Below are 15,832 nucleotides of genomic sequence, written 5' to 3' on the forward strand. Positions count from 1 at the left end.
GAAATATTTATAAAAACAAATTTTATTTTTGGTTTAAATTTAAATTTTCTTTTATTCTTAGTCTATAGCTACACATTATATCATGTTATCTATACTTAATACATAAGTGGTCTATGAAAACACAGTCATGTAGCTTTAGTAACCCGCATAGTGTAGGTGTTGTGATAGGGTGAAAATTCCACATATATAGTAACATAATCTAAGGTAACACCCCTACTCAAATGTTCAGTTAGACCATATATGGTGTAGTGTTAAAGCACCTACTCATTAGGAATTGGCTAAATTCATGGACTTCATCAATTACAGTGAGAAGATTGACTTGGCCAGGTTGAACAAGAAGTACATGAGAAGAGAGTGGTCTCTTGTTTTTGACTTCATTATCAGGGCATTCACATGCAGAAAGACTATCTATGACAATATCTCAAGTGTGGTCCAAAAACTGGTGTACTCAATGGCATACAACAAACATCTGGATGTTGGCAGCTTAATCCTTGAGGAGCTAAGCACCAGGCTCACCATGCATGTGGTAAGTATAAGTTAGGAAATTTTCTTTCCAAGGTCTATTATGTCTACTTTTAATCATAAAATAAATGACATACATTTTCTAGAATGTATAGATGTTAATCAAATAGGCATTTGTTAACAAGTGTCCAAAATTCTATTTGGCTAACTAAATACAAAAAATCAGGTAAATGTAAGTCTAAAAATTACTGACTTCATGTTGGAGAAATTTAGAACTTACCCTTACCCAATGCCTGACATGAGAAGTAGTGCAATGCCTAGTACAACTATGGCCTTTGGTCTTGTAGAAGAACATAAACAAGGCAACCCAGTAGGGGCCTGCCACAACTAAAAACCTTTTTTCAAAATCCCTAAAGGCTAGAAAACCAACTGCTTTATCCTCTCAAAAGGATGGATTTAGTAAAAAGAGGAGAAAATAAACTAAATTGGTCGTAGTTAGTGAGACTGGAGAGGAACCAAGTGAGGAGGTGTCACCCTTGGTCAAAAAGTCAAGGAAGCAAAAGAAGATAGAGCTGACCACTCAAATAACCACCTCTACATCTTCTCAAAAAGATGCAGTTGTAAATATGGGAACTAAACAGACTCTAGTGGCATCTTCTCTACAAGGTGTCACAATTGAATAAAGCATTCTCCCTAGTGCAATTTGTAATGAGTCTGCACCCCCTCTTGAGCACTCTCAAGAGGGTTAAAGAAGTAATTTGGATGGCACACGCATGAGTGAGAGCACATCATTTGAAACTCCTTCTTTTACTCAGGGAGAGTTGCCAACAATTAATGCTAACATCATAATCTCATCTCCAAAATTTCTTTTTCATACAATGAAGAGCTTGAATCAACCTCTCAAGCTCTGCCAAAATTAAGTGACACAGTTCTTGAAACTGTGATCACCACTCAGAACCCACCTTTAGATGGTGAGAAACTACATGCTGAAGTAGACCTTGATGACACCATCACAAACACAGGGATTTCATCAGTTTTTACTGACTACCCTGCGGTGCTAGTTTCCAATACACCTTCATGTGCAGTCTTCACAGACTGCAAGATTTAAGGGTAGTGCTCTTGAAGGGGAGCTACTCAAATCCTCTCCAATTCAATTGGAGGTTTCTCATAAAGAAACAACTCCCCTCAAAATTCTAGATAATATTGCCTTTGACAATTGAAGCTAGAAGTCCAATTACCAATGATCCAGCTATTAGGGAGAAAAGTATAGTAGCATATTCAAGTGACAGTTCTTTGTAAGAGGAACAAGGGTTTGAGGACATGGTACATGACAATAACCTATTCAACTCCCCTCCAATTCAAATGGAGGTTCCCATTATTGGTGAACAATACAATGTCAAAACCACAGTTCAACTGTGAGTAAAACTGTGGCTTCTGTCATAGGTGATATTTTTATATCCATACCCTCTACCTCAAACACATCTTACCAAACACCTATCCCAAACACCTTAAACACAACTGACCAACCTTCCACCTCAAACACCAACCCTCAACCTTCACACCTTCTAGCTCAATGGATGCAAGATGCTCAAGCCTAATCAACAATTGTTAATGATCTTTTGGTTGAGCAACTTGCAGGACTAGCCAATATCACTCAACAACTCCTCACTACAGATATGTCAAACCAAGATTATCAAGAAATACTACTTTCTTACAAGGAGGATGTTGAAGAGCAACATGAGAAGATTGCAGATGAAGCAGATGGTAATGTGGATGATTGGCTTTCCAAGGAATTCACTACAACCATAAGGTTCTTGGTTTCTTAGGAGATTCTCTTCTTGATGGATTATGCTTGGTGAGTCGTTGGTGTGCTTAAGAAGCCTAATTTTTTCCAAAAAAATCAAGAAAATACTTGAAGTTACTTTTCATCACTATTCATCATCACTTTCACCATTTTATTTAACCAAGTAAACCTCAATAAAAAGTTACAAAAGAATTATCTGACCTTAGTTTGATGGTGAGGAAGCTTAGGAATTAATTGTAGCATTTATCCATGGCTAGAAGTTGAGTTTTGAATTTGGATTTCTTCTTTTCTTCAAAAAGGCCGAGTGAAAGCTTAAGGGGGGGGATCTTCTTGGCTTTCTTACTTGTTTCTTGGATAAGGGTTGGTTGGTTGATTTGGTGTATATATTTAGATATGAATATCTTTGAATCAAATCAAGTAGCATGGTCCTTTGTCAAAGGCTAAAAACATATCCAAGTATTGTTGTTACTATGCTTGCCACTATTCACTCCAACTAGGTTATTGTGCTTCTAAGATGGTTATTATTTGATTACCAATCCTTGGTTGCATTTCATACTAATTAGTTTGCATGGCTTGCATGGGAAGTTGCATGAGCTTGATACGTTTGTTTATTCATTTACGTATTCACTTGGTCGCTTATTCATTTTTGTGATTAATCCTCGTAAGTGATTCGCGGGGTAATCCTTTGCTTATAAATCATTTTATGCTTTATAATCTTGTATTCGAGTTTTAATTTGTAGAATTATAGATTCGTGATTGTAACGTGATTCTTGTATTCCTTGATAGTTTGTAAGATAAGGTCATTTTACGAAGTTGGTTTTCATCAAAAACTAGTGGCTTTTACATGCACTTATTCAGTACGTATAATCACAATATCGACTTGGAAACTAAATTTTCCATGCATAACATAGTTTGGGCTAAAAACGTTTTTCCTCGCTCTTCAGGGTTACTATTCATCAAATGTTTTATAAAGTCCCAAAAAATTGGGTTATTACAATCATCCCCCCTTAAAGGGATTCCGTCCCGGAATCAATTTAAAACAGGTGGGGATACTTTTCTCGCATGACAACCTTGACTCCTTATGCTGACTCCGCAATATTTTATTTCTTCACCAAATTTTTACTTGCTTATCAAATATGTTTCAGAGTACTCGTTCCTGTAGATCTATGATCTCTACATGTTGTTTCACATACACTAAGTTTGGCTTCAAGTTGATTTGCTCATTTCCAACAATATATCTCATATCGACGGTTAAATCCCTTAACATCGATTTGTGATATTTGTTATAAATTTGTCGACAGTTCGGGGGTAGTGCTAATTCGTAATCCGAATCGCTTAGTCATTTAAAGGCTTCAAACAGTCCAGTAAACCTTAGGCTCTACTTTTCTTTCCTTTCGAATCTCGTTACTCCCTTCCAAGGGAACATTCTCAAAAACACTTGGTTTCTTATTTCATACGCTCTGTCCTTACGGGTCTGGTCCGCATATCTCTATTATTTGTCATGGGCTGCCACTAGCCGTGTTCTGATAAAGTCTATGATTTCTTTGGTCGGTTGACTCAACCGGAGTGATAAGTGGCATTTTATACCACTTAGAACGTCTTAAAATAGCTTAAATTGGTGTCTTGAAATCAAGTATTTTGTGTATTTGATGCGTTTTTCTATTGTTTGTGCATTTCAGGGTAATAGTTGCATTTCGGAGGAGTAATCATCAAGAATAAGCCTTGGCATGTGTTTAGCATTACGAGAGGAAAGAAAGGGGCAGATTACAGTGAAGAAACGGAGCAAACTCGGGAATTTTCCAGTAGGGTCCTGAGCGCCCGCTCAGCTATGCTGAGCGGCCGCGCAGAAAGCTGAGCGCCCGCTCCGGGCAGGGTCGGGAAAAATAATAATTTGTTTTAGACTTCTACTTCTCTTTGGCTTCCAACTTCTATGTAATCTGAGTTTTATGGGACTATTATATAAGTAGATTTAGAGACGTTTTCACAAGGTTGGATCGTGGTATTAAGCAAGGAGCGAAGGAGATAAGGAAGAAGACCGTTTTAGCACACCGCAACGAAGAAGAAGCATATTTTCTTGTGATTCTTTATTTTGTTGTAACATTGGATGCTAGTTTTCTTTGCTTTGAACCTATTTACTCTTGTGACGTACTCTGGTTTAATATAATTAGTTTAGTTATTATTCTCTTGCGTTTATTTATCATGTTTTCATATGAACCCATGATGACGATAAGTGCTATCATGGGCTAATCGTGATCATGGGGTCGTAATGGATTTACTATGGAATTATTTAGTTAGTTGTTTAATACCTTAGTGTGTGATGATTGTATGATATCTAGTATTGGTTGTGCGTATTCGTCTTATGTGCGTCGCGAACATATAAGATAGGGTGTTAATCTCCTTTGAAGCGACGGTGGATCTCGAGATTTAGAACTTGCCATGCTAGCATAGGTTCATGTATGATGTTGCATGATTAGTGGGTAACTCTAACCGTTTTATTCGCCCTGTTTAATCAAAAGGAATAACTTGTGCTTAAATCATTATGTTGTCAATTTTTGTAGACATATAGGGACTCAACATAATTGATGCTTATTCAACTTCTATCTTAATTGTGGATGTTTGGTAGAATGGTATTAGTACAATGAAAGTTGGCTTTTGTTAGTTTCGTGTTATTCGATTAATATCATCATTGTTGCATGTTAAGGGTAATAACAATAACTATTGAAGTAAGTAGTAATGAAGTTGTGATCTCATGAGTGTTTTAGTATTGTTAATTTGAAGTGTTAATTAAGTGGTTAATTACGTAGTTAATTGTAGTTAATATTTAGTCAATAATTCTAAGTGTTAGTGTCTTAACATTGAGAAGTAATCATACATTGGTGAGTGAGTTTAATTGAACAATAATTAGTCTGAGTCTCCGTGGGAACGAACTAGAACATATTCTATATTACTTGTGAACGCGTATTATTACGTGTATTATTAGCGCGTGTTTTCGCCCTAACAAGTTTTTGGCACCGCTGCCGGGGACTCGGCGTATTTGTTTAGTTTATGTACTTACCATCATTGGTCATTAGGACTCAGTGATTAAGACGTATTTGTTACTTTTTTTTTCAGGTTGTGTTTCAGGTACTTTAGCAAGCGTTTATACAAACTCGTTCTCGTACTCGCAAGAGGACTTTAGATACAGCTGAAGAGACCAACGAAGTTCTTGATATTCCGGAGAAGATAGATTTTGAAGATTCGGATTCAGGAAGTGAGCAGAAAGAACCAGTAATCATGGGTGATTGTATTGTTCCGGCCGATCCAGCTCTTATGGACTTTTCTCGGCCTAAAATTGATGACATTTAGTCAAGCATTCTTCATCCGGCTATTCAAGCTAACACCTTTGAAATCAAGCCGGACACTATTCAGATGGTGCAGAATTCTGTTTCTTTTGGAGGAGCTGCGACTGAAGACCCCAACATGCACATAAGGAATTTTGTCGAGATCTGCAGTACTTTCAAGTATAATGGCGTGACTGATGAGGCTATCAAGCTGAGGCTTTTCCCATTCTCACTGAGGGATAAAGCTAAGGATTGGTTACATTCTGAACCAACCGGGTCCATCACTACTTGGCAAGATCTTGCGCAAAAGTTTCTGGTGAAGTTTTATCCGATGGCAAAGACTGCTGCTATGCGGAGTGCTCTTACTCAATTTGCGCAGCAACCTACAGAATCTATGTGCGAAGCTTGGGAACGCTACAAGGAAATATTGAGAAAGTGTCCACATCATGGAATGCCCGATTGGATGGTGATCACCGGTTTCTATAATGGTTTGGGGGCCCAATCCCGGCCCATGCTCGATGCAGCAGCTGGAGGCGCCTTGTGGGCCAAAAGCTATACTGAGGCTTATAATCTTATCGAGACTATGGCTGTAAATGAGCATCAAAACCCAACCCAGAGGATGATGCCTGGGAAGGTAGCAGGTATTCTAGAAGTCGATGCAGCCACTGCTATTGCAGCACAGCTCCAAGCGTCGTCTATGAAGGTCGATTCTCTAGCTACATATGGAGTTAATCAAATAGCTATGGTCTGTGAGCTTTATGCAGGTTCTCATGCTACAGATCAGTGTTCTCTCGTCAACGAATCTGTTCAGTATGTGAACAATTATCAGCAGCCTGTTCCAGCTACTTATCATCCTAACAACAGAAATCATCCAAATTTTAGCTGGGGTAATAATCAGAATGCTATTCAGCCACCATATCAGCAAGGTGTGAGTAAACAGTTCAATCCACCTGGATTCCAGCAACAACAGCAGTATGCTCAAAGGCAATCATATCCTCAACAGGGAAGTGCAACTGCACCTACTAGTGCTGATTTTGAGGAACTTAAGCTGTTATGCAAGAGTCAGGCGGTTTCTATCAAGACCTTGGAAAATCAAATCGGTCAAATAGCCAATACAGTGCTCAATCGTCAACCTGGAACACTTCCCAGTGACACGGAAGTGCCAGGCAGGAAGGAAGCTAAAGAGCAAGTCAAGGCTATTACCTTAAGGTCTGGGAAAGTTGCTGATGCTGAAAAGGCAAAAGAAGGAGAAGCTGAAGTTAGAGATGAAGAAGCTAAGCAAAAGGAGAAAGCGACGGAACCAAGGAAGACTACTGTTGAACACACTTTGCCTGAGGGTAATACAGGGGAGAAACAGCTCTATCCTCCACCACCTTTCCCTAAGAGATTGCAACATCAAAAGCTGGATAAGCAGTTCGGTAAGTTTCTGGAGGTGTTCAAGAAACTTCACATCAATATACCTTTCGCTGAGGCTCTGGAGCAAATGCCTAGTTATGCGAAGTTTATGAAGAGTATTCTTTCAAGGAAGGTGAAACTGGATGACCTTGAGACCGTTGCTCTAACGGAAGAATGCAGTTGTGTGCTGCAGCAAAAGTTACCTCCAAAGCTTAAAGATCCAGGTAGCTTCACCATTCCTTGCACCATTGGCAAGTTGTCGTTTGACAAATACCTTTGTGATTTGGGAGCAAGCATCAACCTGATATCGTTGTCGATCTTTAAAAAGTTGGATTTGCCTGATTCAAAACCCACCTACATGTCTCTACAATTGGTTGATCATTCTATTACTTACCCAAGGGGCATAATAGAGGATGTGCTAGTCAAGGTGGATAAGCTCTTCTTTCCTGCAGACTTTGTCCTTCTGGATTTCGAGGAAGATAAGAAGATTCTCATAATCTTGGGAAGACCTTTCTTGGCTACTGGTCGTACCTTGATAGATGTGCAGAAAGGTGAACTTACTATACGGGTGCAGGATCAAGATGTGACCTTCAATATATTCAAAGTAATGAAATTCCCTACAGAAGATGAGGAGTGCTTAAAAGTGGATGTGATTGATTCTGCGGTTACTTCAGAACTCGATCATATGCTAATGTATGATGCATTAGAAAAGGCCTTAGTGGGGGATTTTGACAGTAATGATGAAGATGGCAACGAGCAATTACAATATCTTAATGCTTCTCCCTGGAGGCGAAAGCTGGACATGCCGTTTGAATCTCTTGGTACTTCTGACCTCAAGAATGCTAAAGGAAAGCTCAAACCATCAATTGAGGAAACACGTACCTTGGAGCTCAAGCCATTACCTGAACACTTGAGGTATGCTTTTTTAGGTGATGCATCTACTTTACCTGTTATTATTGCATCTGACCTTTCAGGTAGTGAGGAAGACAAGCTCTTAAGGATTTTGAGAGAATTCAAATCAACTATTGGATGGACCATAGCAGACATCAAAGGCATCAGCCCTTCATATTGTATGCATAAGATTCTGCTAGAGGAGGGTAGTAAGCCAACTGTTGAGCAACAGCGCAGACTGAATCCTATCATGAAGGAGGTGGTGAAGAAAGAAATTCTGAAATGGCTGGATGCAGGCATCATTTATCCTATTTCTGACAGTTCTTGGGTGAGCCCCGTACAATATGTGCCTAAGAAAGGAGGTATCACTGTGGTAACAAATGAGAAGAATGAGCTCATCCCCACTCGAACAGTTACATAATGGAGAGTATGCATGGATTACCGAAAGTTGAACAAGGCCACGAGGAAGGATCACTTCCCTCTTCCATTTATTGATCATATGCTTAACAGGTTGGCTGGTCATGAGTATTATTGTCTTCTGGATGGCTACTTAGGGTATAATCAGATTTGTATTGCACCAGAGGATCAAGAAAAGACTACCTTCACTTATCCATTTGGCACGTTTGCTTTTCGCAGAGTTTCGTTTGGGTTATGTGGCGCACCAGCCACTTTTCAGAGATGTATGATGGCTATATTCTCTGACATGATTGGGAATAATATTGAGGTGTTCATGGACGACTTCTCCGTCTTTGGACATTCATATGATGAATGTTTGAATAATATTCGTGTCGTGCTCAAAAGGTGTGTGGAAACTAATTTGGTGCTCAATTGGGAGAAATGTCATTTTATGGTGCGTGAAGGCATTATTCTTGGGCATAAGGTCTCTAGCAAGGGTCTTGAGGTGGATAAAGCCAAGGTGGGAGTCATTGAAAATCTTCCACCACCTATTTCTGTGAAAGGAATCCGTAGTTTTCTTGGTCATGCGGGTTTTTATCGACGGTTCATCAAGGACTTTTCAAAGATATCTAAGTCGTTGTGCAACTTGCTTGAGAAAGATGTATCTTTCAAATTTGATGATGAATGTTTGACGGCATTCAAGACTCTGAAGAAGAGTTTAATCACCGCGCCAGTTATTACAGCACTGGATTGGACAGAGCCTTTTGAGATGATGTGTGATGCAAGTGATTATGCGGTAGGTGCAGTTCTTGGGCAGTGAAAGAATAATCTCTTTCATGTGGTCTACTATGCTAGTAAGACCTTAAATGGGGCCCAAATGAACTACACCACTACTGAGAAGGAGCTCTTGGCTATAGTCTTTGGTTTCGAGAAATTTCGATCCTATCTGCTTGGGACAAAAGTGACAGTATTCACTGATCATGCGGCCATTCGCTATTTGGTTTCCAAGAAGGATTCGAAGCCGAGACTCATTCGTTGGGTGCTCTTACTTCAGGAATTTGAGTTAGAGATCAAGGATCGAAAAGGTACTGAGAATTAAGTAGCTGACCATCTCTCTAGATTGGAGAATCCCGAGTCTACTTCACAGGATAAGACATTGATCAACGAATCTTTTCCGGATGAGCAGTTGTTCGCAGTTCAGGAGGAAGAGCCATGGTTTGTAGATATTGTAAACTATCTTGTCAGCAATATAATGCCTCCTAATTTGACCTCAGCTCAAAAGAAGAAGTTTCTGCAGGAGGTGAAGTGGTATATGTGGGATAAACCATATTTTTTTAGACAGGGAGCTGACCAGATCATCAGGAGATGTATCTCGTTCTGTGAGACGGAGGAGATATTACGAGACTGCCACTCCACAGTTTATGGTGGACACTATGGTGGTGAGAAGACGGCAGCTCGTATTCTGCAAGCAGGTTTTTTCTGGCCTACTTTGTTTAAGGATGCTCATCAGTTTGTTTTAAGCTGTGATCGTTGCCAAAGAGTGGGAAATTTGACGAGAAAGGATGAGATGCCGTTAAATGTGATGCTTGAAGTCGAGGTCTTTGATGTTTGGGGAATCGATTTCATGGGGCCTTTTGTCTTGTCCTGCAATAATCAGTACATCTTGATGGCAGTCGATTATATCTCAAAATGGGTAGAAGTCAAAGCTCTACCGATAAATGATACAAAGACGGTGTTGAATTTTCTTCATAAGCAGATTTTCACAAGGTTTGGAACGCCTCGTGTAATCATAAGTGATGAAGGGTCGCATTTCTGCAACCGTAAGTTCACTTCTATGATGCAGCGTTATAATGTGAATCACCGAGTTGCTACTGCCTATCATCCACAAACAAATGGTCAAGCAGAAGTGTCTAACAGAGAGATCAAGCGCATTCTAGAGAAGGTTGTTTATCCGTCAAGGAAGGATTGGTCTTTAATGCTCGATGAAGCTGTTTGGGCTTACAGAACAGCATACAAAACTCCACTGGGTATGTTCCCGTTTCAACTGGTGTATGGTAAGGGATGTCATTTACCTGCGGAGCTTGAGCATAAGGCCTATTGGGCGTTAAAAAAGTTGAACCTAGATTTAGATGCAGCTGGTAAGAAGAGAATGCTTCAGCTTAATGAACTTGATGAATTTCGACTCCAAGCGTACGAGAATAACAAAATGTACAAGGAAAAGGTGAAGAGGTGGCACGATAGGAAGCTACATCCTAAGTTATTCGTGCCGGGGAAACAAGTTCTCTTATTCAACTTTCGTCTCCGACTTTTTCCTGGAAAGTTGAAATCAAGGTGGTCTGGGCCTTTTATTGTCAAAACTGTGTTTCCACATGGAGCGGTGGAGATTTTTGAGAATGATCCGGACCAAGCATTCAAGGTTAATGGTCAATATTTGAAGCACTACTATGGGTACACGGCAAACCGAGAAGTGGTTAGTACCGTTTTATTATCAACTTGAGGAAGGTACGCAAAGTCAATCTAATGATGAAAAAGAAGCGCTGCGTGGGAGGCAACCCATGATTTGTTGTTACAGGAACCCTTAGAAGTTAATAACCTATCCAAAACCACAAAAAAATCAGAAAAACCGGGACCGGATTTTTTTTTAGAGACCCCCTGAGCGCCCGCTCAGCTCTGCTGAGCGACCGCTCAGCAAGCTGAGCGCCCGCTCAGCTTTGCTGAGCGACCGCTCAGGGGTCGACTGTGAGAATTTTTTTTAAGCTCATAAAAAATCCAAAAAAAAATCAGTAAATCAAAAAAATAAACTACAACCCCATTACCCACGATTTCTTTTCCCATTAACCCATGATTTTATCCCTCAAACCCACTCCTAATCTAATTTTAACCTAATCCATACCCTATATATACATACACCTATCCCATACATCTCCCACACACTTTCTACACTCAAACTCTCTCCCAAACACAAAAACACAATTCTCAAGCACTTTTATCCAGATTCAATGGCACCCAAGAGAGCAAGGACTATTGATAGCAGCAGCACAGTCCCTACTGCTGATTCATCGAGGGGTACTGCTGCGAGGCCTCGGTTGAATGACAGAGCTGCGGAGGAGGAGTACACTAGACTTTTGGGGAAACCGATTCTGAAGGAGAGGAGGTTTTTACCATCGGGGATGGATGGTGAGTTGCTACCGATGATTGCTGAGAAGGGGTGGATAACTTTCTGTGAGTCTCCTGAAGCAGTACCGATGAGCGTGGTTCGCGAGTTTTATGCGAACGCGAAGGCCGAGAAAAATGGGTTTTCTGTGGTCTGAGGGCTGACGGTTGATTATCACCCAGCGGCGATTCGCCGTGTGATTGGGCAGCGAGAGAGGAAGCCCTAGGAGGAGAACTGGAATGAGAAGACTGCTGAGGATTTCGACTTGGATTTGATTTGTGCTACTCTCTGTAGGTCGGGCACAGTTTGGACCTTCAAGACAGGGACTAATGAGTATCGTCACTTTCCGGCGATCGCTTTGAACAGGTATGCCCGTGCATGGAATGCGTTTATTTGTGCTAATATTCTGCCTTCTTCGCATGCACATGAGGTCACAGTTGAAAGAGCACAGTTGTTGTGGGGAATTCTGAATGAGGAGTACTATGTGGACCTTGGTGAGTTCATCTACCAAGGAATTCTGAAGTGTTTGAGGGGAGCTAAGCATATGAACATCCCTTATGCATCCACGGTCACGAAGCTTTGCCGAGCAGGGGGGTGCACTGGCCGCCTCATGAGCAGTTGCAGTTGCCGGCCGCTCCGATTGATTCTGGGACTCTGAATGGGATGCAGGAGTGGACCGGTGGTGAGCCCGAGGAGCATGGGCTGGGTTATCGTCTTCCAGGAGGGCGTCCAACATGAGGTGCTACTATGGCTAGGCCTAGGCGTAATGAGGCTGGTTCTTCGAGAGCTCAGGAGGGTGCTGGGATGGCAGATACCCAGTATAGGAGGCTGTCACGGCGGATGGATGCCATGTACGAGACGCAGAGCAGGTTTGCTCAGGAGCTCACCCTTGCGTTAGGGACTGCTTTTCGGGGCCTTGAAGCTGACATCCAGTGGCCAGTTTTTGGTGAGGACTCTGCATACTCGCCGCCTGATACTCCACCCACTGAGGGTGATGATGATGATGACCCCGAGTAGGTATACCCTGTGTTCCTTTCTACTACCTTCACTGGGGACAGTGAAGATTTTAAGTTTGGGGGTGGTAGTTAAGGAATTTTTCGTGTGTGTGTCATATAGCTGCATATTCATGATAGTTCTGCATATTCATGAAAGTTAGTTCATATAGTTGCATAATTTTTGCCATATAGTATTTTTTATTTATTTATAGCTTTATTTGTTTATCATGTCATGTAGCTCATGCATATGCCATGATCCCTTTTGCGATGATTTACCGACTGATTTATGATGTTGATGCTAGTATAGTGATGGCATTAAAGTGATGTTGAGTCGTGTAGGTTGATATGCATGCTAGAAGCACTTGTATTTTCACTAAGTCTTAGAGAATGCGTAAGGACTAGATTGTTGTTATGATCTGATTTTTTTCGAGGTTAATCTATTTATTATGCTTAGAATTTGATAATAGGTTCTTAGTGATAAAGGCATGAAAAAGGAAAAAATGGAAAAAAATGGAATTTGTTGCTAATTGTGGCTAGGCGTCAAATGGCTAGTAGCCGGCTCGTAGGTTTCTGCGAGTAGTCTAGGGTTGAGCAAGATGGAGCGAAACGCACTTGCTCAGAAATTTTGAAAAAAAAAAGAGAAAAAGAAAAAAAAATGAAAAAAAGAAGTATGTGTTTATGCATAATTGATCACGAGTGGGCGCTTTGGTATTCGAGTTATTAAGTTCTTAGGAGACTTTGTGCCTAGTGACCTAAGGCTTTAGAGTCTGGGATCCGCTAACCTAACGCTCGCTACATGGATACCATTGTATAAGTCTTTTGTGGACCTCACTCATTACACGGTCAAATAAGCATTGTTGTTATGAATAAAAGCATGATTCCGTAATAAGCTCCAGAATTCTTGTAGTGTTATAAGTCACTTTGTGCCTAGAATTTTTATTCTTTGTATAATCATGTGATTGCCTTGATGATAGTTGAGTCATAATAATTGATTTAGTTCCGAAGCATATCTGTTAAGCATCTGCACATACCATGTTTCTAGCTGTATGTTAGTTGGCATGATTTGATTGATCTTTAGTCGCCTAATTGCATTTGTTGAGATGTTGTAAGTTGGTTGGTTTGTTCGTAGTAAGGGGGATCGCTGCATTTCATATAGATTGCATTCATGCATGTTTTGATGTGTTTTTGAGTCTGTGACGCTTGAGGACAAGCATCAATTTAAGTTTGGGGGTGTGATAAGTGGCATTTTATACCACTTAGAACGTTTTAAAATAGCTTAAATTGGTGTCTTGAAATCAAATATTTTGTGTATTTGATGCGTTTTTCTAGTGTTTGTGCATTTCAGGGTAATAGTTGCATTTCAGAGGAGTAATCATCAAGAATAAGCCTTGGCATGTGTTCAGCATTGCGAGAGGAAAGAAAGGGGCAGATTACAGCGAAGAAACGGAGCAAACTCAGGAATTTTCCAGTAGGGTCCTGAGCGCCCGCTCAGCATCGGCCGCGCAGAAAGTTGAGCGCCCGCTCCGCGCAGGGTCGGGAAAAATAATAATTTGTTTTAGACTTCTACTTCTGTTTGGCTTCCAACTTCTATGTAATCTGAGTTTTATGGGACTATTATATAAGTAGATTTAGAGACGTTTTCACAAGGTTGGATCGTGGTATTAAGCAAGGAGCGAAGGAGATAAGGAAGAAGACCGTTTTAGCACACCGCAACGAAGAGGAAGCATATTTTCTTGTGATTCTTTATTTCGTTGTAACGTTGGATGGTAGTTTTCTTTGCTTTGAACCTATTTACTCTTTTGATGTACTCTGGTTTAATATAATTAGTTTAGTTATTATTCTCTTGTGTTTATTTATCATGTTTTCATATGAACCCATGATGACGATAAGTGCTATCATGGGTTAATCGTGATCATGGGGTCGTAACGGATTTACTATGGAATTCTTTAGTTAGTTGTTTAATACCTTAGTGTGTGATGATTGTATGATATCTAGTATTGGTTATGCGTATTCGTCTTATGTGCGTCGCGAACATATAAGATAGGGTGTTAATCTCTTGTGAAGCGATGGTGGATCTCGAGATTTAGAACTTGCCATGCTAGCATAGGTTCATGTATGATGTTGTATGATTAGTGGGTAACTCTAACCATTTTATTCACCCTGTGTAATCAAAAGGAATAACTTGTGCTTAAATCATTATGTTTTCAATTTCTGTAGACATATAGGGACTCAACATAATTGATGCCTATTCAACTTCTATCTTAATTGTGGATGTTTAGTAGAATGGTATTAGTACAATGAAAGTTGGCTTTTATCAGTTTCGTGTTATTCGATTAATATCATCAATGTTGCATGCTAAAGGTAATAACAATAACTATTGAAGGAAGTAGTAATGAAGTTGTGATCTCATGAGTGTTTTAGTATTGTTAATTCGAAGTGTTAATTAAGTGGTTAATTACGTAGTTAATTGTAGTTATTATTTAGTCAATAATTCTAAGTGTTAGTGTCTTAACATTGAGAAGTAATCATACATTGGTGAATGAATTTAATTGAACAATAATTAGTCTGAGTCTCTGTGGGAACGAACTAGAAAGTATTCTATATTACTTGCGAACGCGTATACTTGCGTGTATTATTAGCGCGTGTTTTTGCCCTAACACGGAGCCCATTTATCATCTGCTTACCAACTTCTCCCCAACCCGAGAGAGAACGATTTCTTCTTCCATACAAAGCTTTATAGTCATTACAATGCTCGAATGATAACTCGTTATTATCGGTAGTTCAATTAACGCCAACTGGTTAGTTCTTCTTACTATAAAAATCTATGGCGTGGACTATTACCATATCCTTCATTACTTTAATGGTTCTTCCACTTTTGAGTTCCCTTTACGTGTTCTTACTCACGTTAAAGTCTCGTTCCTCGATGTTTGCTCATTCCGATATATTATCTCTTTCGCACGCTTTGCATCAGGTTTAACATTTTTGCCTGCAGTCATGTAAAACACATCGTGGTCTCGTTGCCATCTCAAAGGAAGCACCATTTCGTACACAATTGATTGATAAGTTTTAGAATCTTGGAACGCTCAACTTTCGCTATCTGTCAGACTTCTTTAATCATTTCCCATATAATATTTATCGTACTATTATACCTTTCAGCTTGTATTCATTATTCTCGTTAGCGCCTTAGATGTATCCGCGTTTATTGGGAACTGCTACCAGTCGCCTTAAAGGGCATGTACGATCTTTTTTACCTTTGATCAGCTCTAACAATGACATCCTTTATTTTTCCACGTTGTACTTCGTAAGGGATATCGACGGCTATTTTCTGTATGCTCGGGTGGTAAGCGTAACTACACGAAAATTCTATTAACGATAGGCGATTCACCCAACTGCCTTAATCAAAGGCATGATGCTT

Source organism: Apium graveolens, chromosome 6 (assembly GCF_009905375.1).
Source record: "Apium graveolens cultivar Ventura chromosome 6, ASM990537v1, whole genome shotgun sequence".
Lineage (NCBI taxonomy): Eukaryota > Viridiplantae > Streptophyta > Magnoliopsida > Apiales > Apiaceae > Apium > Apium graveolens.